The 26,119-nt window shown below is 47.5% G+C and overlaps 1 protein-coding gene across 2 annotated transcripts in view; it reads right to left on the bottom strand.

Annotated features, from left to right (window-relative positions):
• Positions 1 to 26,119, bottom strand: part of UBXN11 (UBX domain protein 11) — a 361,170-nt gene that overhangs the window by 188,673 nt on the left and 146,378 nt on the right. The gene's annotated exons all lie outside the window — the stretch shown is intronic.

Genomic DNA, 26,119 nt, shown 5'->3' with positions numbered 1-26,119 from the left:
ATGATCTTGGTTATTGATAGCTTACTCACTGTGAATTTCTTGCTTGCTGATATCGAAGAAAACGAGATAAAGGTTTTCAAAATTTCCTGAGTTTGTGGTTATTATAAAGAGTACAAAAATCATAAATGTGATTGTATTCCTGTGACTGCTTATCTTTTACAGCTAGCTCCCTGATCTATTATGATCATAGGTACCCGTAACGAGGATTGGTAAGTCGGGTACACTGGAAATAAATAGGAATGAACTGGGTTACTGGTAGTAGTGTGTAGGTTACCCGATTATATTTAGTATGGTGTATAAAAATTTATGGGCCCAAGTGTGCATATGGTAAAATTATTAGTCGGGTGGCCTGCGCGCTCTATCAGAAGTACCTGCATTTGCATGGTTACCCCCTGTCTCATGGTCCACTAAGAAATCCCTCACCCTAAGAGGGTCTCCACCATAGGGAATCTTTACCAGTGGTGTGTTTTGGCAAAGTAAAAGGCTGTTGCTGGGATGAAGTACTGAAGTGAGGCTCCACTAATGTTGGGCTCAGCTTCCTCCAATCACTATCCACCATGTATGCTTTTCTTTCCATGACTGAGTTGCACTGTGCTCTCAGGCTCAACCTCTGGCTGCCTACAGCTGGAGGCTGGGTTCCTTTTGTTGGGCCACTGGAGGGACAGGTCAGGTTTGGGGCCACTAGGTCCCAGGTTTCCCTATGTCCAACAGAGTCCATCTGGTGGAGGTTCCTACGTAGGGGTAAGGGAGATCCCTCAGAGGTTGGAGGAATTTTCACCTGGTTAGGGCTGCTAGACTGGGTGCCCCTAATCTGCTGATGGGGGCTTCCTTTGGACAGGGGACCCTTTGGGGTCCACTGGCCTCCCTGACCTCTACAGCCCTGGGCTGACTGAGGCAGGGTAGAGAGGGGCAGGTTACCTGCTCCAGACTGGGTACCACCATGGAAGGGTCCACTGACATCAGGGGCTCTGCCAGGCCAGGCCTGACTACCTCTGGGGAAGTTCCTTCACAAAGGGTAGGGTCAGTTCCCTGAGGAGGCTGACCCTCACCTAATGTCTGGTGGGGGGGGGAGACTTTTCTTCCTCCCCAATGCTCCCTGTCTGAGTGGAGTGATCCATAGTTTCAGGCTTCACCACACAAAAATCTGTTTGAGTTTGGGCTGTGACCATCATAGCCCTACCAACCTTTTCAGAAAGGCCTACCATTTTGGAATGGATTTCTTTTTCTATCTCAGCCCAGGCTGAGATCTCTAGATCATTGCCCAGTAAACAATCTACAGGCAAGTTGGTAGACACTGCCACTCTCTTTGGGCCAGTGACACCTCCCCAGCTGAGATTTACTACTGCCATGGCATGATCTTTCTGCACTCCATCAATATTGGTCACCTGGTATGTGAACCCAGGTAAAATCTGTTCTGAGGGGACTAGTCTCTCAGTCACCACAGTGATGCTAGCCTCTGTGTCCCTATAGGCCTCAGCTTTCTGACCATTGATGTGGGGCTTCTCTCTGTACTTGCCCAAGGTATTGGAACACGCAGTAAAGTTGGCAAACCCCATGCCATTCTCACAGACTAGAGTTGCTGTAGTAGGGGACCTGGTTAGACCAGAGTCAACCTGAGTTCCCCAAGTAAACCCAGCCAAATTGTTGGGGGCAACTCCCACCACCTGGGGGTTTACTACTAGTAGTAACAGGAAGTGTTGGAGTATTACTTGGAGGAATGTTTTCCTTATTGTTGGCTTTTGGGCAACTGCTGTCAGTTTTCCAATGGCCAGGTTTCTTACATATATGACAATAAGGTTTCTTAACATTAGAGGAAGGAGTTTGGGACCCACCCCCCTTAGAGAATTTTTGGGGCCCTGTAGGGGATTTGTCCTTAGATGTCTCCCCACCTTTCTCTTGAGGTTTGGTAGAATCTTTCTTCTGGTCACCTCCCTGATTTTTAGGCCTCACTCTGGTTCTGACCCATTTGTCTGCCTTCTTTCCCAATTCTTGGGGAGAGGTCAGATCAGAGTCCACCAGGTGTTATTGTAGAAGCTGGTTTTGGCAATTATTAAGGATCTGCTCCCTCATAATCAAATTATACAATCCTGTATAGTCTTGTACTTTGCTGCCCAATAACCAGCCCTCCAGAGCCTAAGTAGCACAATCTACAAAATCAGTCCAGTCCCGAGTCTGTCTCTTCTGGGTGTCTCTGAACAGCAACCTGTACTGCTCAGTGGTTAAGCCAAACCCATCTATCAGAGCACTCTTCAGGACATAGTAGTTGTCAGCATCCTGTTCACTTACTGTCAGGAGCTTATCTCTGCCTTTATCTGAAAAGAAGAGCCACAAGATTGCTCCCCACTGACTTTGGGGTACCTGATGTACTTTGCAAACTCTTTCCCAAGCAGTTATCCATTTGGGGATGTCATCCCCAATCTGATAGGGAGGGACAATCCTGCTCAGGTTTGTATGGTCATGAGACCTTTCCCTATCTCTAGGAATATTGCTGCCACCAGTGGGTTCTAACCCACTTAACTTTTTCTCTCTTTCAAGAGTCAGGGTCTCTTTTGCAAGGGCAACTTCTTGCCTCTTGATTCTAAGATTTACTTCCTTCATCCTAGCTTTGTGCTCTCTCCTCTGAGGGGAAGTCATCCTCCTCCTAGCAGAGGCACTGGAACCTACTGAGGAATCAGAAAGACCAGAACCACTGGACAGTGATCTGTTCCTTCTGTTCCCATGGTTAGGCTTACTTGGAAGGTTAGGAGGGGGCCCACCATGGCCCTCTCCACCTCCAGATAGTTCTGTGTTGCCCAGGTCAGGTTCATCTACTGCAGCCTGGTCATCATCCTCATTAGAGACCAATGGATCTACTTCAGTTGGAATTTCCTCTGTTGATGGATGGCCCCCCTCCATACCACCTTGGTTCCCTGGGTCTGATGCATTCTCTACATCATGAGCCACTAAGGTGGGTAAAGGTTGGACTCTGTCCTTGTTTCAACTTTCTGACTGCACACTACTTCTAAGTTCATTAAAAGTAAATGAGTCATACTTAGAGGGCACCCTCTGGGTGTCTTCTTGAAGAGGTCCACTAGGGCCTGCTTCCAAGGACATTTTCTAGTGAGGTGTGGTGTGTGCACCTACCTACACTAAATGGTTTCCTACTAGAACCTCTCTAGGAGCTGTAGTCAGGGTGTGCTAAGCCCTTTCCTCTACAACTGCTAAGTTCAGTAGAACTTAAAGTATTATAAGAACTTGATTTATATGTACCTACAGGTACCTTAATGTGATCTTTCAAATGATATCTTAAGATTATATGGTAAAACAACAGCAAGCTCTTATCCCATCCGCTGCACACCAATGTGAGAAGTTAGCCTGGCATATGATGTCCTCTATTCTAGTGGGCACCTTGCACCAGTCTAAACAACCCTTATTGATGGTGGTTGTAAAGTCAACCTTATAGACAAGCTATCCTAGTGGTAGCATGGACCAGCAGTCATAGGCTACGACTTCAGAGAGCATGTGAAGCAAGCTGTTTTACCAATTATAATACCTTGAATACCAAATGAAAGGACACCACGCAAGGTATATATCAAATATATATGTATTTATTCTAAACACAACCCCTCTGCACTCTTTATGAGGTCAGAGATCGAAGAACATCACAAGTTACTCAATTAGCATACGATAAGTTGCACAAATACAGTTATGCCCTAGGGGCCTCACAAACCATATACTAAGTAAGTGGTATAAAACCACTACAGAAATAGTGAATAGGCCTAGGGCCTAGGGAATCGCTGGGGCTACACTAAACAACCAAAGGTTAGGAAGTAGGAGACCCACGGGAGACGCGTGCAGTGTCTAAACACAGTTGCGAGTTACCATTGACTTATAATGGAGAACGAAGAAGTTACAAAGTTACTGTTTAAGGGCACTTCCCGATGGACTACGACAAAACCCCTTTAGACCAGGACACTTCGAGAGTCAAGACCCACGGGAGCACTGGAGTACTCGTGTTACCTCACCCAGGGAAGCCGGGTGCATAGGTGTCTTTCCGTGTCGGGTTTCGTCGTCGTTTTCTATGGAGATCTGCAAAGAAGTGCTGCAAGCGACCAGAGGAAAAGTGTCCGGGTGGATCCAAGGGTGGATCGAAGATGTGAAGAACCTGAAAGCAGAGGGGACAGAGTCTGAGTCACTAGCCAGTGACCAGGAAGGAACCAGGAAGAAACCAGGCGATGTCGCGATGATCTGAGGTGAAGCTTGTCTCTGCAGCCACGAGGACCAGGAGGTGTCGACGACGACCAGGAGCTGGATTCAAGCTGTCCCACGAAGGATCTAGTTGACTGCAGTGTCGGTATCCGGACTGGACCCAACGAACAAGTTACTTACCTTCGGTAATGCTTTTTCTGGTAGATACAATATCTGCCTGTGGATTCCTCACCTTGTGAATATCCCCTTGCGTCAGCAACATTCGGAAATTCTTTTCGTAGCCTCGCGCTGACGTGGATTCGGACGTCATAGAGACACGACAGCGCTCGCGACTCCGCTGACGTCACCGACGCCTATAATAGGCCCACGCCGGCGTGATGACATCAGTTCCGCCCTTTTTTCCGTGCCTTCGAGGCACACGGACGGAATGAATAAAAATGAATGAATAAAATATTTAATAAAGCGCGCGATGGCCAAGCGGCTTCCTGGCGCTGGGGACCTGATCAGAAACTCGGCAGAGGGGACCCAGGAAAGATTTAAGAGGGAAATGCCTGAAGGAAGAGGAAGGTTTTAAGGGCTTTGCGAAAGTGGGAGTAGATGGGAATGGAGCGAATAGAGAGAGGAAGGCTATTCCAAAACTGGGGGGCAAGGACTGAGAATCGGGTTCCCCCGGTTCTGGATTTGCGGAAACGAGGGGTGTGAAGAAGAGAGAGAGAGGAAGAACGGAGGGTGCGGACAGGGGCATGGGAAGAGACAAGAGAGTTGATGAACAGGGGTGCGGAGCGAGAGTGAGCCAAGAATGCTAGACAGGCCAGTTTGAAAAAGGATCTGAGACGAACAGGGAGCCAGTGAAGTGATTTAAGAGCCGGGGTGATATGAGAGGATTTGGGGAGGGAGAGAATGAGACGAGCGGCTTGGTTTTGAATGGCCTGTAGGCGGCGAGATTCGTAAGCAGGTATGCCCACATACAAGCCATTCCCGTAGTCAAGGCGAGAGATGACGAGGGCCATGACTATGGATTTGAGAGCATCAGAGGAGAAGAAGCGGGAGATTTTCCGGATTAAACGGAGAGAAAGAAAGCAGGAGGACACAACCGAGCTGATCTGACTGTGCATGGATAAGTCATGACTGACTTTGATGCCAAGAGTGCGGACAGAAGAAGAGGGAACAGGGGGGGGACCAAAAGAGAGGGGCCAATGTGCGGGAGTCCAGGGGTTAGAAGAGCCACCGGTGAGAACAAGTTCGGTTTTATCTGGATTGAGCTTCAGTTGGTTAGCGCACATCCAGTCAGAAATGAAAACTAAAGTGGAACAGAACTTGGGAAGAGAGTCAGGGGAGGAAGAAAGATCGAAGACGAGCTGAAGGTCATCTGCGTAGTTATACACAGAGACCCCCAGCTCAAGAAGAGAAGTGATGAGGGGGTGAATATAGAGATTGAAGAGGAGAGGGGAGAGAGAAGAGCCTTGGGGAACTCCACAAGTGACAGGACGGGGAGGAGCGGAAAAACCGGAGAGATGAACTGCCTGGGACCTATCCTGAAGGAAGGACGCCAGCCAGGAAAAGGCCACGCCCCGAATGCCCGCTGCGCTGACACGGTCGAGAAGGATGGCATGGTCGACCGTGTCAAACGCAGCGGACAAATCGAGAAGGACCAGAGCCTGGGGGAGATTGGAGTCAGCCTTCCCCTTAAGCTCATCCAAGACTGCGAGGACCACCATCTCCGTGGAGTGGCCCGGGCGAAATCCTGCCTGATGGGATGCAAGGAGGCTGTTCTCCTCAATGTAAGAGGAGAGGCAAGAAGTGACATGAGTGACGGACCAATGACAGTAGACATATACACAGTATACGCAGTACAAATATCAAGGTAACACACACAGTGTGAAGCAAATGCAATAAAACATTTGAAATAAACAACTCCTTGACAATAAAATAAATACATTACAGAAATTCTGGCATAGAAGAGTGGACAACGGGGAGGGGGGTGGGTCAGTGAGGAATCCACAGGCAGATATTGTATCTACCAGAAAAAGTGTTACCGAAGGTAAGTAACTTGTTCTTCTGATAGATACATGTGCCATGTGGATTCCTCACCTTGTGAATAGAGTCCCACAGCAGTCCCCACTCCCGGAGGAGGGCGTCCACTCTTCTAAACCAGGAAATCCTGGAGGACAGAGCGCGCAAAGTGGCCGTCCCTCCTTACCTCGGAATCCAAGCAGTAATGCTTCGCGAAAGTGTGGAGGGAAGACCAAGTTGCCGCCCTACAAATATCCTCTACAGGAACACCTCTAGCCAATGCTGAGGTTGAAGACTTAGCTCTTGTAGAATGAGCCCTTATACCCTCTGGTGGTTCCTTACCGGCCAAAGAGTAGCAGATCTTTATACAGAGGACGATCCATCTTGACAAAGTTCTGTTATGGACCGCTCTTCCTCTTTTGCAGCCAGCAAACCCAATGAAGAGCTGGTCATCCAAACGATAGTCTTTAGATCTGTCCAAGTAAAAGGACACCGCCCTTTTGGGGTTCAGACGGTGCAACCTCTCCTCCTCCTTGGAAGGGTGTGGGGGAGGATAAAAGGTAGGGAGGGTAATGGATTGACCAAGGTGGAAAGGAGTAACCACCTTTGGAAGAAAAGCAGCCCTGGTCCTAAGAACCATTCGATCAGCATGAATGGTCAAGAAAGGGGGCTTGGAACGAAGAGCTTGAAGCTCACTTACCCTCCTTGCAGAGGTTATTGCAACGAGGAAGACTGATTTAAGAGTCAAAAGCCTCAAAGGACATTTGTGAAGAGGCTCAAAAGGAGCACCCATCAAAAAGGTTAAGACAAGATTTAAGTCCCACTGAGGCACAATAAAAGGAACAGGAGGGAACTTATTTGTGAGACCCTTTAAAAACCTTAAAACCACAGGAGACTTGAAAAGAGTAGGCTGATCAGGCAAACAGAGAAAAGCCGACAGCGCAGAAAGATAGCCCTTAACTGTGGCAACAGCAAGCCCTTGCTGCGCCAGAGAAAGGGCAAACTGGAGAACATCAGACAAATGGGCTCTCAAAGGGTCAATAGATTTTTCTCCACACTAAGTGACAAATTTTGACCATCTATATGAATAGATGGACTTAGTGGAGTCACGCCTGGCCTACAAGATGACATCCACCACGTCAGGTGGGAGAGAAAAGGAATTCAGGTTGCCCCGTTCAATCTCCAGGCATGAAGGTGTAATGTTTGGAGGTGGGGGTGTAGAACCTGCCCCTCCATCTGAGAGAGGAGGTCTGCCCTGAGAGGGAGACGGAGCGGCGGGTGAGAGGAGAGGTGGAGAAGATCTGTATACCACACCCTTCTTGGCCAGTCCGGGGCGACCAATATGACTTGGGCCCGGTCTTGGCGAATCTTCCTCAGAACCCGAGGAATCAAAGGTATGGGAGGAAACACGTAAAGGAGTTGATCTCCCCAACTCAACTGAAACGCGTCCCCCAAGGCTCCTTGCATCAGATACTGGAGACTGCAGAATGACAGGCAGTGAGCATTCTCGCGAGTGGCGAACAGGTCAACCCGAGGAGTCCCCCACATCTGAAAGATGTCGTGAACCACCTCCGGGTGAAGCCTCCACTCGTGGTCGGCAGAGAACTGCCGACTGATACTGTCTGCACGAACGTTCAGAACTCCGGCCAGATGATTTGCCATCAGACAAATCTGATGGTCCTGAACCCAGGACCAGAGACGCAGAGCCTCTCTGCAGAGACACTGCGACCCCACTCCTCCCTGTTTGTTGATGTACCACATCGCGGTCGTGTTGTCCGTCAGGACCTGGACCGAACGACCGCGAAGGGAAGGGAGGAAGGCATTGAGCGCCAAACGTATCGCCCGCAATTCTAGAAGGTTGATGTGAAGCAACCTTTCCTCTGGAGACCAGAGACCCTTGACCTCCAGATCCCCAGATGAGCACCCCACCCTAGAGTGGATGCATCCGTTATTACTGTGGCCACCGGAGGAGGCAGCTGAAAAGGCTTCCCCTGAGACAGGTTGCCTTCCACGCCCCACCAAGACAGATCCGCCGCAGATTCTCTGGAGATCCTCACTGACTCCCTGAGATCTCCGTTGTGTTGATACCACTGCCTGCGGAGGCACCACTGGAGCGCCCTCATGTGCCAGCGTGCATGGTTGACCAACAGAATGCATGAAGCCATCAGACCGAGCAGGCGAAGGACCTTCAGGACTGGAACGACCGCTCCATTGTAAAATAAAGGAATCATTTCCTGTATGTCGCGAATCCTTTGAGGAGGAGGGAATGTGCGACATACAGTTGTGTCCAGTACAGCACCTATGAACAGGTTGCGCTGGGAGGGCACCAGGTGAGACTTGGGTACATTTATCAAAAAACCCAACCTGTACAACAACTGGGTTGTCTCTCGCAGATGATGGAGCACTCTCTCTGACGACTCCGCTTTGATCAGCCAGACATCCAAATAAGGGAATACAGGAATCCCTGACCTTCTGAGATGCGCCACCACCACTACCATCACCTTGGTGAAGACTCGAGGCGCAGTAGTAAGCCCAAACGGAAGGACCGCAAACTGATAGTGCTGCGATCCCACCGTAAAACGGAGATACTTCCTGTGCGACTTCAGGATTGGGATGTGAAAGTACGCATCCTGCAAGTCGAGTGACACCATCCAGTCTTCTTCCAGCAGCGCTTGAAGAACCTGTGCAAGGGTGAGCATCTTGAATTTCTCCTGTTTCAGATAGAGATTCAAGATCCTGAGATCCAGGATTGGACGAAGTCTGCCATCCTTCTTGGGTATCAGGAACTACCGGGAGTAGCATCCCTGACCCCTTTCCTGCTCTGGAACCACCTCTATCGCACCCTTTCTTAAAAGAGTCTGCACTTCCTCCTGCAGAAGTAACAGATGTTCCTCGGTGCAAAAACCTTGGCAAGGCGGGTAATTGGGAGGGAATTCCCAAAAGGGAAGGGCATACCCATTCTCTACAAGATTGAGAACCCAAAGATCTGATGTAACCGATTCCCAATCTTGTAGAAAATGGGTAAGCCGACCCCCCACCGGACCCACATGATCCTGAATGGCGGATCTAGGACTGCTTTTCTGAGGCAGGGGGATTGGAGGAAGTGGAGGAGGAAGAGGCCTGACGTCCACGAGGACGCGATCTTTGCTTTCCCCTGCATGACCTGTACATGGAATTTTGTTGCTGCTGCTGTTGTTGCTGCTGCTGCTGACCTTGTCTGTAATTCCGAAAGGAAGAGCGACCAAAACCCCTGAATCTCTTGTTGGTTGAAGAGTTCCTTATCTGAAGACCCAAAGACTTAGCAGTTGCTCTACTGTCTTTAAATCTCTCAAGAGCTGCATCAGCCTTCTTCCCAAAGAGGCCAGACCTATCAAAAGGAAGATCCAATAAGGTCGCCTGAATATCCGCTGAAAAGTCTAAGGATTTCAGCCAAGTTGATCTTCTAGTGGCGACAGCAGTGCCCATGATACGCGCCACAGAGTCTGCAGTGTCCAGTCCACTTTGTATAACTTGGCGAGCTGCTGCTTGCGCATCTGAGATTACCTCCTCAAAATCTTTTCTGTTGGCATCAGGAACTTTAGGAGTTAGAACACGCAAAGAATCCATAAGGGCATGCACATATCTCTCCATCAGACAAGTGACATTAGTTGACTTCAAAGCCATGCTTGCAGAGGAGAAGGTCTTTTTAGCAACCTGATCTTGTTTCTTTGCCTCCTTTTCATAAGGAACCTGGGGAAAGGCACTTACATTCTTTTTAGAGCAAGTTGCTTGAATGACTAGGCTCTCTGGTGAAGGATGAGAAGTAAAAAAAACAGGGTCCTCAGGTGCAACCCTGTATCTCCTTGCCACACTCTTGGAAACCGCAGGAGCTGACAGTGGTTTCTTCCACACTTCCAAAATGGGCTCTGTCAAGGCGTCATTAAATGGAAGTAACGGTTCTACTACAGAACTAGGAGAATGTAAAACCTCAGTCAGAAGATTGGACTTAAATTCCACTGTAGGTAAAGTTAATTGAAGAAGATCTGCCGCCTTCCTCATAACCATATGGTAAGGTTGGACATCCTTAGAAGGTGTATCCGAGCCTGAGGTAATTCCCACTCCAGGGAGAAATCTAGGCTACTAGCATCAGCTAGTTCATCAAAACTATCTTCATCCAATTCACCTACTTCTAAATCAGGATGAGTTTCTATATATCTTCTTTCTTCCAAAAGGCGTTGTGCTTCCCTTCTGGACCTCTCCTTCAGACGCCTTGCAGCCGGATCCACCAACGGCTCCGACGGAGTCAGGATCGACGTCGGTATCGAATCCGAAGGTTTAGCCGGATGTTCTCGAGGTCGCTCTGGAGCGGGTGACGTCGGAACCGGCGTCGACGGCCTCGGTGGAGCCGGAAATTGCCAAGGCGGCGTCGGGGCTGGCATATAAGGCATAAATGGTGCAGGAGGATAGGAGTTAGGGACTCCTAGATTGAAAGCCAGCGGACCCATGGGACCCGAAGGTGCACCAGAGGGGTACCATGCCCTTGAAAAGACACCATACATAGCATTAAGCAATGCAGATGGATCTTGTCCTGGGGTTGGAAATGGAGGCTGGAAACCCTCAGGTTGGTCTTGTGGAGGAATCGGATTTGGCTCTTCGGTAAGCGCGGAATCCACTTCCACTCGAACCTCCTCTTCATCTCAGGCCGAGGACGGCGCCGGAGACGGATTCGGAGCTGGCGTCGGTGACTGAACATGAGACGGTGAAGCCTCACCTTCCGGTTCAGAGACATCCAGAGTAACCACCTTAGAACGTACCTTCTTCGGTGACCTCGATCTCGAGTCCGACTCCTTACCAGAACGACGTCGGGATTCATGTCTCCTCTTCTTATGTTTCTTCTTCGACTTCGAAGTATGATCCGAAGTCGACCTCGAAGATGATTCCTCTCGAGATCTAGATCTCGACTTTGACCTCGATCTTCCCCTTCGAGAACGAGACCTTGATGTTTTTCCTTTACCAGCTTTCAATGTTGCCACCAGGAGTTTGGCCTCTCTTTCCCTCAGAGCTTTCGGGTTCATCTTTCGACAAGAGGAACAACTATCGACGTCGTGGTCGGAGCTTAAGCACCAGATGCAGTCATCGTGCGGGTCGGTAATAGACATCATCTTGCCGCATTCTCTGCAGGGCTTGAAGCCGGTCTTCTTTGTTGACATCTTCGAAGAGACAGGATACAAAGAAGTAGAAAATAGAAACAAAAAGGCAACAAAGTACCAGTTGGCTACAGAGATTCCCGATAACCGTTAGCGTCGACGACGCGGAAAAAAGGGAACTGATGTCATCACGCCAGCGTGGGCCTATTATAGGCGTCGGTGACGTCAGCGGAGTTGCGAGTGATGTCGTGTCTCTATGACGTCCGAATCCACGTCGGCGCGAGGCTACGAAAAGAATTTCCGAATGTTGCTGACGCAAGGGGATATTCACAAGGTGAGGAATCCACACGGCAGATGTATCTATCAGAAAAGCCTTGGCAAACGCAATCCACGCAGGAAGTGAAGATTGGCTTCGGGTCAGACCAGCAAGGTCTGAGGAGCTTCTCCTTTGCAGGGAAGCTGGAGCAAGCCTGGAGCCACCAGGAAAGCAGTTTGGTTTCAAAGGTTTGTCTTCAGGGTGCTCACTAGCCAGCGGGCTAGCAACCGGGAAGACGCGTTGAGCTGAAATGCAAGAGCGGGCCCCACGCGGCACTCGTGGAGTGTGGAGGGCTGAGCTTCGGTGCAATTGGCGCTCGGGTCTGGGGCTTCTCGTACCCCAATGCACAACTGCGAGTTACCTCAGGAGTCAATGCAGTTAGCAAAATGCAGGATGTCCAGGGTGTCCGGTCCCACGTCTCTCGTGTCCGCCACGGATCTCAGCTTTGCTGTGGATGTGGGTCGGAGTCAGAGAAGTCTGAGAGTCCAGTTCCTGTGTCGCGTCAGTCTTCGGGTTCCGGCGGGAGTGCCGACAAAGCAGACCGGCAAGTTACTGTGTTTGCACACAAGGGAGATGTCTTCAGTCTTCTAGTCAAAATAGAACGTCGAAGGTCCAAGAGTTTCGTATCAGAGTTTCGTTCCAGGATAATCTAAAGTCCTGGGGACACAGCACCTATCTTTATACTATGAAAATGGGCTGGATTACATGCTAGGTCGTTCCTATGGGTGGACCTGGGAAGGCGGTGGTTACACCCCTTTCCCTTTGTCCAGTTTCACGCCAGAGCGGGGCTGGAGTGCCCCAGCTACTGGTTTGAACCGGGCTATGCATGGAGCACCTTGTGTGCCCCAGGCAGTGTCTCAAAAAGCATCTACTGATGCAGCCCTCCCTGTCCCAATACACATCAGCCTGTCTGGGGAGGTGCTGGCACCTCCCTGGACAGGAAACCTATTGTCCAGGCCTCCCCTGCTGGAGTTTTGTGCAGCAGCAGGAGGTCAGACTTGTGTCTGTGGCAGCAGCATCCATTTTGTGATGCTGGGCTCTGTTTAACTTTAACCTAGTTAAGCAGTAACATACACGTCTTTTCTCTCTAGAAGGGTGAAAAGCTACCCCCCCACCAGAACTGGTGGGGGGGGGGGTAGTATTCCAAAGTGTTTGACACCTTACACAACATGTTTTGATAAAGCCAAACCAAAGTTAGCATTAACCGCGAGGATTATAATGCACTTAAGAGTATATGGTATGGCTATATCATAGAACAGCTATAAGGAGATGGTTCCGAAAGCTGCAGAGGGGCTCAGCTCATGCTAGGGCACCCTCTCACATAAAACTAAGCACTCTGACTCCAGGATTGTTAAGGCCTGCCATAGGAGTGACTTATAGGTTACTATGTGTCTATATATAAGGTAGATATAGATATACTATATCTAATTAAGGGTTATGACACCACCTTCCCAAGCTGAGTGATCAGCCTGTGGTGTCAGTTTGGATGGCCAGCCAAGGGTGGCATAATACATGCTGCAGCCCCTGGTTGGCCTTGGATGCACCTATGCCCTGGGTACCCTTGGTACACTATACAGGGGCTCACAGAGGTGACACAATACCCAATCAAGTATGTACCTAAAGTACATGGAGTCCATTTTATAGGGAGAGCAGATAGCCCGGGGCCCTGAATAGCAGGATCCCAGGCCAACTAAGTCGAAAACCAGCAAAATACTAGGCAAAAAGGATAAGTTACTTACCTGTAATCCTAGTTCTCTTCCAGGGGTATCCTCATCAAAGTCATAAGCACTGAATATTCCTGCCCATGTGCGGGACCCCGGAAATAATATAAAAATATATATGTAAAAAACACATATATCTAACTCCACATATATGTATGTACACATATTATTTTTCTCATACCAATGCAGCCCCAAAAAAGAGGCTAACACAATGTAAAAACCTTGTACATGTACTGCAATTATAAAGGAAACAAATAACACATTAAATCAAATATCCTTTGAATTTTGTGTTTTAATGAGTAAAACCACTCATAACTCCTGAAAATTGCTCATAAAAAGACATTGTTAGTCTCAGGCTGCATTGAAAAGCAATAACATAGAAAATGAAAGCATTTTCAACCAAAAAAACTGGCACTGTGCCTTTAAGGCAGCCATGAACCCAGGCTTCCCATCATGCCTCAGGGGTGACAGTTAGGTCAGTTGTTCTTTGCATAACCCTGATGTCAGGGCTAAATACACATATGAAAACGTACAGTTCTCATTTACCTGGGGAGGCGGGTGGGTTGCTTATGACTTTGATGAGGATACCCCTGGAAGAGAACTAGGATTACAGGTAAGTAACTTATCCTTCTCTTCCAGGGGATCCTCATCAGTAGTCATAAGCACTGAATAGAATAGCAAGCCCAACAACCACCTGCAGGTAAATGAGAAGTACATCTTCTACCTTAAAAGACCCAACATCACAGCCTGGCCTGGCTGTTAAACAGATTCCGCAAGGAGGCTTGGCCTACTTGGGTATCTGCTCTTGTGTCAGAATCAAGACAATAATGTCTGGTAAATGTATGGACGGACCGCCAGGTCGCCGCTTTACAGATCTCAGACATGGGCACATTATTGAGAAAAGCCGCAGTCGCAGCTCTTCCCCTGGTGGAATGCGCCTTGGGAGAAAAACCCAGGGGTTTTTGCGCTAGCTGGTAAGCAAGTTTAATACATGAAACGATCCATCTGGAAATGGAACGCTTCGAGGCAGAATGGCCTGTCCTGATCGATCCATAGTTAATGAAAAGATGATCAGAATGACAAATCACTTTAGACCTGTCAAGATAGAATTTTAAAACCCTTTTTAGGTCTAAAGAATGTAGAGCCCTCTCAGCTGGAGTAGAGGGGTTGGGAAAAAAAGTGGGCAGAGAAATGATCTGATTTACATGAAAATCTGACACCACTTTAGAAAGAAAAGATGGATGCGTCCGTAGCACCACCCTATTCAAATGGAACACCGTATAGGGTTCTGATGCACAGAGGGCTTGAATCTCGATCACTCTGCGAGCCGACGTGATAGCCACCAAAAAAGCCGCTTTCCATGAAAGATGTTGTAAAGTGGCTTTGTGAATGGGTTCAAAGGGAGGACCCATTAACTTTGATAGCACCAAGTTCAACTCCCAGGGTGGAGAAGGAGGACGCACTGGAGGGTATACTTTTTTCAACCCTTGCAGGAAGTCCTTGACAGATGCTAGCTGGAAAAAAGAGGTTTGAGAAGGTGACCGCCTATAAGCCGTTATGGCCGCTAGGTGCACCTTGATGGAATTAAACTTCAAACCTGCTTTAGCTAAATACAACAAATAAGGAAGAACTGCTTCTTCTTGACATTTGATAGGATCATGACTATTCTGTATACACCACATATAAAATCTCTTCCACTTGCATGCATACGAATGTCTGGTGGAAGGACGCCTTGCCTCTTTCAGAATGAACATGCAGTCCTCTGGCAACCCTAGATGGCCGTATTCGATGACCTCAGGAGCCATGCTGCCAAGCTCAGCGACGGAAGGTTGGGATGGAAGATCCTCCCGTCCATCTTGGACAACAGGTCCGGCCTGCATGGCAGCCTCTTGTGAGGTGTCACTGACAGATGAAGCAGGTCCGTGTACCACCATTGCCTCGGCCAATCGGGAGCAATCAGAATCATCGTGTGCACGAGTGTGTTAGCTTGCTCACCACCTTCGGAATCAACGGGAGAGGTGGAAAGGCGTACACAAATTCCTTTGGCCAGTCGATCAAAAGAGCATTCCCTCTTGAGCCTGGCCGGTGGAATCTGGAGGCGAAGCTTCGGCATTTGGCGTTTTGATTGTCCGCGAACAAGTCTATGGAGGGACGACCCCAGGATTGAAAAAGTTCCTCCACCACTTCGTCGTGAAGAACCCAGTCTTCTTTGTCGTCGAAGTGACGGCTTAGAGCGTCTGCCCTCACGTTTTGTTCTCCTGGATGGTGAACCGCCGTGACAGATAGCCCTCGAGCTAGAAGCCAATGCCAGATCCTTTGTGCTTCCAACGACAACGTCCGAGAGCGCGTCCCCCCCCCCTGCTTGTTCAAGTAGTACATTGTGGTGGTGTTGTCCGTCTGTACTAGCACCGATGACTTTTGGATCGAGGGGAGGCACGCTTTGAGAGCCAGGTGTACTGCTCTCAGCTCCAGCATGTTGATATGGTAAGTGCTTTCCTTGTGTGACCACTGACCTTGAACCTGCAGGGGACCCATGTGCGCCCCCCAGCCCAGAAGGGAGGCGTCCGTGATCAGTGTTTGTGTAGGGGGAGGTTGATGGAACAGGATTCCCACCTGCATATTCTGAGCTTTTGTCCACCACGGAATAGACGTTCGAGCTGCGTCTGAGATAGTGATGTGGTCGTCCCAGCGAGCCGATTGCTGATACCACTTGTCCTCTAGATGCTGTTAAAGAGGACGCATGCGGAGTCTGGCATTCGGAACCAGGAAGATGCAAGACGCCATCGACCCTAGCAGGGAGGCAATCCTGCGTACCTTCTGAGTATTGCTGCGAAGAATCAGTTGACATTTCTGGGCGATTGATGATTGTCTCTCCTCCGAAGGAAACACTTTTCCTGTTTCGGAGTCTAGCAGAGCACCAAGGAAGTGAATCCTCTGGGTGGGCTGAATGACTGATTTTCCGAAGTTGACATGTAGCCCTAGTCTTTGGTAGAGCTGTATGCAAGTCTGGGACTGATTCCTTACATTGACTGGGGAAGGACCTTTCACCAGCCAATCGTCCAAGTATGGATACACGAAGACCCCTCTGCGACGTAGTGCAGCTGCGACCACCGCCACGCACTTCGTGAACACCCGAGGGGCCGACTTTAATCCAAACGGCAGGACTTTGAACTGAAAGTGAGAGGTCCCCACCCTGAACCGAAGAAATCTTCTGTGACTGGGATGTATTGGGACATGGAAATAAGCATCTTGAAGGTCCAGCGAACACATCCAATCTCCCTTCCTGAGATGTGGATATATTTGGTGAAGCGCCAACATGCGGAATCTTTCCTTTTTGACATGCAGATTTAGCGTTCGCAAGTCCAGGATAGGTCTGTATTCTGCCTTCTGTCCTTTTTTCTTGACCAAAAAATAACAGGAGTACACCCCTTTTCCCCTCTGAGAGACCGGAACTCTCTCGATAGCTAACTTTTCGAGCAGAGTGGTGACTTCTTTTTGCAGCAGGTGAAGTTGATGATTTGATGTAGACATTGGGGGAACTGGTGAAGGCCGATGACTGAAATGAAGACAGTACCCATTCTGAAGCGTAGACAACACCCATCTGTCTTTTGTGATGCTTTGCCACTCTTTCAAATGCTTTGACAGGCTTCCCCCCACTGGAGTGGTCCACGGCGCTGGGGGAAGAGACGACTCATTGCTTGGCTGGAGTCTTGCCGGTGTTGTTGTTGCCTTGGCGCTAATTATTTCCCTTGTAATTGCGCTTGCCTTTATACTGGGACTTTTGCTGCCCCTGCTGATCTTGGCTCTTCTGCCAGTTCGGGGTTTGAACCCGCTGTTTTGTAGAGCCCTTGTTGAAGGAGCGAAATTTCTTCTTGAACTCCTTCTTCTTCTCAAGACCCACCGCCTTGAGAGTTTCCAGCTCTGCCTTCATGCGCTGCATTTCCTCGTCTGCGCTTGTGCCAAACAATGAAGCCCCTGAAAAAGGTAAGTTCAATATACGTGCTTGGGCTTCTGGTTTTAAAGCCGTTAGTCGCAACCATGATGATCTTCGTGCTGTTACTCCATGAGCATACCCATGAGCTGCTAGGGTAGCTCCATCCGCTGCGGCGCTTATCACCTGGTTGGAGACTTGGCTGCCTTCCAGGATGATTTCCTCAAAGTCCTTACGGTCCTCTACTGGAAGTTTCTCCGCAAAACGTTGCAGAGAATCCCACAGGGAGCGATCATAACGCCCCAAAAGGGCTTCCGCATTGGCAACCTTGAGGAAAGACGCTGATGTATTGCAGACCCGCCGTCCCCACGAGTCTTGCATCTTACTGTCCTTCTCCGGAGGCACAGTGGAGGATGAGGCAACTGCATTGGACTTCCTCGCCGCCGCAATAATCACCGAGTCCGGGGGAGGATCAGCTCTGAGGAATAGCGGGTCGTCCTCTGGAGATTTGTATTTTTTAAGAATCCTCGCCGGAGCCGCTTTGACCGTCGCTGGGGTTAAAAAGACGTCCATGACTGGCTCTATAATCCCCGGCACCAAAGGCAGAAGAGGTTTGGGTGCAGACCTATGTTGCAGTGTTTCAAATATTATAGAGGTCTTGATCTGCGGAGCTTTTAAGGTAACTCCCAGCTTAAGAGCTCCCCTACCCAGTACGTCATGAAAAGTGAAGATATCATCGATTGGAGATACCCTCGTTGAAGGAGAGTCTGTCAGGGTAGGAGAGTAGTCTCTGTGAGAGCGGGTCGAGGAAGAAGTAGAAGGAGTTCTTCGGTCTCTCCTTGTGCTTCTTGAGCGTGAACTACACCTGCCGGTTCGTACTCTGGAGCGCGATCGTTCCCTTTGATGAACTGGGGAGCGCGATCTTTCCCTCTGGCGAACTGGAGAGCGTGATCTTTCCCTCTGGTGTGATCTTTCTCTCTGGCGAACTGGGGAACGTGATCTTTCCCTCTGGCGTACTGGAGAGCGTGATCTTTCTCTCTGGCGAACTGGGGAACATGATCTGTCTTTCTGGTGAACTGGAGAGCGTGATCTTTCTTTCTGCCTCACCGGAGAGCGTGACCGATCTCTAGGCCTAGAGAGCGGTTGCTGCAACCGATACGCTGTCTCCTTGTCCGGAGCCCAGTGATGCAGTGGCTTGTACCATCTCGGGGAAAGCCTGACAGTGGGTGATGGAGGCGTTGCATCCTTTTGCGAATGCCTGGATTCCTCGCCGCCCGACTGATAAATAATCACATCCGGGCCAGAGTCCGAACCTGAGCCAGCCGCAGACCTGGAGCGACCACGAGAGTCCCTCTGTTCCGGCGACCTCTTCCGCTTGGCAGCGCGACTGTCACTCACTTGCGAGCCGTGGTCATCCTCCGCAGCTGAGGCAGACCCAGACGATCTTATAGACTGCTGTGCCACTATCTGAGGTTGGACCACTGGAGTTCCCTGCCTCGACGTCGATCTCCGAGGAGGTGAAGTCCGCACCGGCTTCTCCAACGTCGAACTTTGCTCAACTTTCGACGGCGAGTTCCCTGCCGACGCTTGTGAATGCCTCGACGTCGAGCGTCGATGGCACGACGCCGACGGAGGAAGCTTCGACGTCGAACTTCCATGGTCCTTCGACGACGATGAATGCCTCGGCGTCGAATGCCGATGGGTCGTCAACTGAGAATCCCTCAACGTCGAACGCCGATGACCTGGCGACGACGTTGGATGCTTCGAGGTCGATCTCTTCCTCGACGTCGATGGCCTATGACCTGACGACGACGGGTGATGCCTCGACGCCGATCGCCGATGACCTGGCGACGACGGAGGATGCTTTGACGTCGAGCGTCTATAGCCAGACGGCGACGGAGGCTGCCTCGACGCCGAGCGCCCATGACTAGGCGACTGCGAAGGCTTCGACGTCGAAAACTCTACCTGAGCCTTCGACGACGGAAGTCTCGACGTTGAGCCGCCCTGCTTCAACGGAGACCTCGACGTTGCACTCGACGCTGCGCATCGCCCGGTTGACGGCAGCGGAGTTCTGACTTTCGACGCTGAAGACTTCACCTTCTTCGTCGTTGGAGACCTCGACGCCGATCCCGACGCCGAAGGAGAGCAGGTCGGAACTTTCTTCGACGTTGACCGCTTCATAAGTCTCTTTGGAGACCTACCTCTCTCAGAAAGCCCATAAATCCTGCTTCTTTCTCTGTCCTTGAGAGTTCTGGATGACAAGGACTGGCAGTGGACACAAGATGCTACCTCATGAGAGTCAGGTAGACAGCGAATGCACATAGGATGTGTATCAGACCAAGCCTTCTTATGCCCACAGGCAGAGCAGGTGTCAAAAAGAGCCTTAGGCATTTCTGACAAAAAACAACCTTTTTTGAGCCCAAAAAAGGTATAACTATCTCTCTAAGGTAAAAAACCGTCGAGTGAGATCAAAAATTATAAGAAAACACCAAGTAATTCTGACAGAAAGTCAAAAAAAGGTGGGAGCTGTAAACCAGGGTCCTGACAGAAGGAGCCGGAAAGAACAACTGACCTAACTGTCACCAGGCATGATGGGAAGCCTGGGTTCATGGCATCCTTAAAGGCACAGTGCCAGTTTTTGGTTGAAAATGCTTTCATTTTCTATGTTATTGCTTTTCAATGCAGCCTGAGACTAACAATGTCTTTTTATGAGCAATTTTCAGGAGTTATGAGTGGTTTTACTCATTAAAACACAAAATTCAAAGTATATTTGATTTAATGTGTTATTTGTTTCCTTTATAATTGCAGTACATGTACAAGGTTTTTACATTGTGTTAGCCTCTTTTTTGGGGCTGCATTGGTATGAGAAAAATAATATATGTACATACATATATGTGGAGTTAGATATATGTGTTTTTTACATATATATTTTTATATTGTTTCCGGGGTCCCGCACATGGGCGGGAATATTCAGTGCTTATGACTATTGATGAGGATCCCCTGGAAGAGACGTTGGGGGTAACCATATAGTCAGATAGCCACCTTCCTACACACATCATGCAAAAGAAGCTTCAATGGCCAATAACTTACCCCCACAACATATAAGCAAAGCAGCTTGGGTCCGAGTAAAGCCAGAACAAACTTCAAATGATTATGCCCCTTTTATATTTAAGGGCTAAAACTACGTCCTGATGGTTACAACTGACCCTGCCCAAACCAGTGCATTAACTGTGAGGGAGATAAGGTACTAAAATAAACTATTTGTTGCAGTGCATTTAGGAAGGGGTCCTGCAACAGGCCTCTAGCTACTGCGAAAAGGCACAGAGGAAAGTATTTGCTACTTTCTTAACTTCCAGAATCAATACACAGCTCCACCAATCCACCACAAATGAGAGCCCTAAAGAGATAAGAGAACTTTGAAGTCATCCAAGTACACTGGTACATATGGTCAGAGTGTACTTCTACTAATACCTCATTTAAATATCAAATTAACATGGAGGTAGAAAGCAGAAGGCAAAGCGTCCAAGGACATGGCAACGAGGTTGTATATCAGAAGTCCACGACAAGAGGCAATCTGGTGCTAGGAGGTTCCTAGATCAGAGGCTCATTGATCAGGCAGTTTAGTGCACAAAGCTCCTGGATAACAGGTTCATTGAAGGGGCATTCTGTCGCACAGAACTCCTGGATCAGAAGTCGTAGGACTAGGCTTCTAGTTCACAGAGCTCCTGAATTAGAGAACTATGGATGGAGTATTTCAGTGCACAGAGCTCCTGGATTAGAGATCTATGGATGGAGCATTCTAGTGCACAGAGCTCCGGTATTAGAGATCTATAAATGGAGAATTTCAGTGCACAGAACTCCTGCATTAGATATCCATGGATGGAGCATTTCAGTGCACAGAGCTCCTGGATTAGAGATCTAAGGATGGAGCGTTCTAGTGCACAGAGCTCCTGGATTGGAGATCTATGGATGGAGCATTTCAGTGCACAGAGCTCTTGGATTAGAGATCTATGGATGGAGCGTTCTAGTGCACAGAGCTCCTGGATTAGAGATCTATGGATGGAGCATTTCAGTGCACAGAGCTCCTGGATTAGAGATCTATGGATGGAGCATTCTAGTGCACAGAGCTCCTGGATTAGAGATCCATGCATGGAACATTTCAGTGCACAGAGCTCTTGGATTAGAGATCTATGGATGGAGCATTCTAGAGCACAGAGCTCCTGGATTAGAGATATATGGATGGAGCATTCTAGTGCACAGAGTTCCGGTATTAGAGATCTATAAATGGAGCATTTCAGTGCACAGAGCTCCTGGATGGAAGGCCATGGGACAAGGCAGTCCACTGCTGTGAGCTCCAGGATCAGAAGTCGTAGGACAAGGCTTCTAGTGCACAGAGCTCCTGGATTAGAGATCTATAGATGGAGCATTCTAGTGCACAGAGCTCCTGGATTAGAGATCCATGAGAAGTTTATGCATTGCTAGTTTAGTGCAAGACAAGAAAACTTCATCATCAGCAAACAATAAGAGATTTTTGGTCACCACAAGCCGGTACATCAAGGTTCAAGGTGAGCAGGAATTTATCTACAGTGTTAATGAAGATGGTAAAAGAGGCTAGGGCAAGGTCACAACCTCACACCAAAATGTTTTGCAAAACTTGAAGGTGTTTCTCTTTTGAACCATAGCCGACAAGTTCTCCTGATAGAGGAGTTTTATTGCCAGTACAAGTTTCTGGGGAAAGGCCAGTTCTAGTAAATTCTGCAAAAGCAATCGTCTGGCAACTGATTCAAATGCTTTTTAAAATGTCACTGAATATCATGCTTAACAATTAATTGTTTTTGTATGTATATTTAAGGCCTATATAGTACAATGTCATTGATTGATCAATTGTGCCATGTCCTTTTCTAAAGTCTGCTTGCAGTGGTGAAATATTTTTTTTGTCCATGGCCCAGTCTTCCAAACGGCTAAGCAGCAGTTACGCACAGATAATCCCAGCTCCATCAAACAAAGAAATTGGTCGGTAGTTGGCAGGGTCATTGCGCGACCCTTTTTTGTGGAGTGGTATAAAAATTGCGGCTGTCCAGGACACGGGAACCTCCTCTTGCAGCCAGAGTGCATTATAGACAGTAGTTAAAATAAGCACCCAGACTGATAAATCAGATGACAAAGTGTCAGTCGATACTCCAGCTGGGCCAGGGGCCTTATGATGATTTTTGACTAAGAATGTCCACACAGATCTCACTTTCTGTGAACTCATTACAGTGTTCCTTGATAACTGAAGGTATAGTTGGAGGATTCATTGGGCTACTACACCACCTTGTTTTCTTGAGGACTGAATAAGGATCTGACAAAGAGGCTGAAGCATTCAAACAGGCTAAGTTATACAGTGTCGAAAACAAATTATACTAGGTTACTAGGTAGTAGATGGGATACAGTTGTCTAGATTTCTGGCACAACTTTTGGAGCTGCATCTAACCAATCCCCAGAATCCCTTAGTGTTCCTGTCCCTTATTGAATCCTTGAGGGTTTGCCATGCTTTTATGTGAAGACTACTTCTTTTATATTTGATAAGGTGCTTATACTGCTGGCTTAGTACTTTCAGGTGGAATTTCCAATCCAGTATGGTGTGCTGGCATTTAGGAGTGAATGCTTACGATTGCTTTAGCTGTCAATATTCTGCACCCTTCTAGGTTGCTTACCCAAGACAGGCCACATGGTCTCATGCATATACAAACTCCTGTTACCTAACCAAAATGAAAACCTAATACGGAACCATCGAAAATGGGAAGCCGAAGCAAATGCAAGTAAACTCTTTTTGACTAGGAAGCCATCAATAAATCTACCTTTCTACACAAAATCTCTCCAACCTTTTCCAGACGAAATATATGATAATTAACAGAACATACTGGACACCCCCTAGGCTCTTTAAAGTTGGCCTCAATCAAACCCCAAATGCTGGAGTTGGGATCAACAAAAGGTACACTGGCACACAGGTTATTCAATTGTCCCATCTTACACAACTTCTGGAATAAAATTCTAGACTGCATTAAACATACTCTAAAGATTACACCTACTAAATTATTCTCATACATTCTCCAAGGCCCTCTAGACCCTCAATCTCAAGAGTGACAATGACCATCACCTACCTATGGCATGCAAATTGATACTGAACAATTGGAAAAACTTTAAGTCTGTATCCTTCGCTATGTGTCAAGAATGGATTACCTTCCTTAAAGGAGCCGACAATGTAGCACTACATCTCTCTCCTTGGCGCTCCACCTGCAAATCAATATGGAACTCATTGGATGACAGATCTTTCACCTATGGGGATCCCATGAAATAGCTTTCAAAGACGGGCAGAGCTCCTATCGTAGCTCTCCCTTTCACAGCTAATATAACACATTCCCGAAAACACAATATTAGTCCCCAATTCCTTCTACCCCTTTACCTTCTCTTAGACACAAGAACTAATGTAATTTTCTTCTTACCTGTGTACGCCTCACAAATACATACAGATAATTCTAGAAATAATAGACTAATAGAATTACCTATCTAACCAGCCCATACACAACTGTTATAATTACTACAACGGGATCAATGATCTTGGAATATTACCGCTATGCTGGTCCTCTGTTAATGCTATACATCGGTATATCAATCCAAGACCAATTACAATGTGATGTATACTCTTAAATGAATATGTAAAGAAGTGATCCCACTATTCTCTGATTAATGATTGATGGCATGCATAGTCTTTTTCTTCTCCCCACATTGTACCCCGCCTCTTAGAGTATAATAATACTCGAGCTGTTCTATTTATTTCTTTTGCCACTGTCTTACTCCTGTTTGTAGAGAATCAATATAATAAATTGAATTTAATTTTTTTTTTATTTCCAATGTATTAACATGTTCCATGAGACTTCAAGATTAAATGGATTGAGGGATACCAAGCCTACGAGTTGCCTTTATTACATTTTCGAGCTGTGTCATTATCTCTTTGTCATGGGTATATTTAGTTTCTAAAAATTCTTTACATTCAAGATACCAATGATTATGAGATGCTCAAGGCCCAGTTTTCCTGATATTAATATGATAATAGTATGGTGCCGGGCAATATTTTTTCGGTTTTTGTAACATACATATGTTGATAGGTCAGATCTTGAGAGGCCTCTCTCTTATCTGAAACTTGGTAAGGAAGTCTAAGATAGGCAAATAGAGGGTCATGGTATCTTTTGATCCATCTCTGGACTAGAAAGTCATCAACCAACTGCTATGATTCCAGATTTTTGAGAATATAGTCAATGAGGCTCTTTCAATTCCCAGGGCAAAATGCACATTGAGCAGGAGAGTCAGAGAGCATACGCTCATTGAGGGGGCGTAAATCATTCCTTAATATAAAAGAAGTTAATTAAGCCCCTTGCTTTGATTATTGTCCTAGAATTTGGAAGACAGCGTATGGTATAACAGTTGCGGTTTCTTCTTTGAACACCTCTAGGACCACCAGCGATACATCGGGCGTGGTGTTAAAATCTCCACACACCATTATGATGTGAGGTTTGACTATAGAAAATGTAGCCTGCGGTTGCACCAGTAAGTCAGGGCAAAATGCCCTAATACAATTACCTAACTCCTATAGGTGTACATGAAATTCTGTTGGATTTCCAGGTAACAGATAGACATTGATCATATCTAAGCTCCACATTATGCAAGTAATCTGCAACAACTGAATATGGTCTCTGACTTTAGAACAATCCTGGTTTACTAGACCTAGGCCTGGTAAGACCCAAATCATTTAAGCTTCCTTTTGGTCTACCTTTCCTTCATATCTATGCTGTCATAAGAGGAAAAACCATTCCAATCAATCTAGTCAAAAGCCCATGTCTCTCGGAAGCAGCAGACAGAGTTGGATTTGACATACACAGTCTAGTCTTAATACTCCGGTTTAGATTTCAAACCTGCTATATTCCAACTTAAATATTTTTTCTGGACATAGGGAAGGAGGACGGGAAATGGATTCTATGGAAGGTGGATTGGAGGCATTGGTAAATGTGACATGGGTAATGCTGGTGTCAGAAGCCAGATGTAAGTGGTATTACCAGGATATAAGGGATTCCTAAAATTGATACTTGTTGTAACTTCAACAGGCAGTTGTTCGCTCCTTACCCATGATGAATGCATTTTTATTTTTAGGTTCTGTAAATTATCTCAAAAGTTGCTGCTGGTAGGGCCTTGAGCTGCCATGAGCACAGTACTCGGTTGATGCGGCTCTCAGAGCTGAGATATATATGGGTCATGATAAGGCTAAAAGGTGGAGGGATAAGGTTTAGGTCTTTCTTCAGATGTAAGAATGACCAAATTGACTAAAAACCAACCCCTGTAATAAAACTGCTTTAACTATAGCCTTATTTGACCACCAGGATTTAGTGGTTTCTCTTTCATCCTTAGTAGTTGACGGAAGGAAGACCCGGGATAGCTCAAAGGAGGACACTATGTCAAGGTCAGCTAATGATTTTATTACCATGAACAAATGATTTCTATTCAAAATATTGTGCTGCTCACTGAAACAATAAGTCGGTAAGAATAGAATGATATGTTGAGTACTATCAATAGATGCTCGCTTAGGCCACTGTGGCCACACAAAGTCATTTCTGTGCCCAATTCCATCATTACTTAATTGAGCTTCAGGTATAAAGGTAGTTGCGGTATGTGAAGGCTTCTGCTTGTAAATTTTCCCAGGATAATCTGGTCTTGTCAGGGGAAAATAAACATTTCTAGTATTATAATAGGCTTCAGAATGTATCACCATTCTGGGCAAAGTGATGGGAAC

The sequence above is a fragment of the Lissotriton helveticus genome, chromosome 3_1 (genome assembly GCF_964261635.1).
Source record: "Lissotriton helveticus chromosome 3_1, aLisHel1.1, whole genome shotgun sequence".
NCBI classification, from domain to species: domain Eukaryota; kingdom Metazoa; phylum Chordata; class Amphibia; order Caudata; family Salamandridae; genus Lissotriton; species Lissotriton helveticus.
Note: the sequence above shows the minus strand (reverse complement) of the source record. Positions and strands in the feature narration are given on the sequence as shown.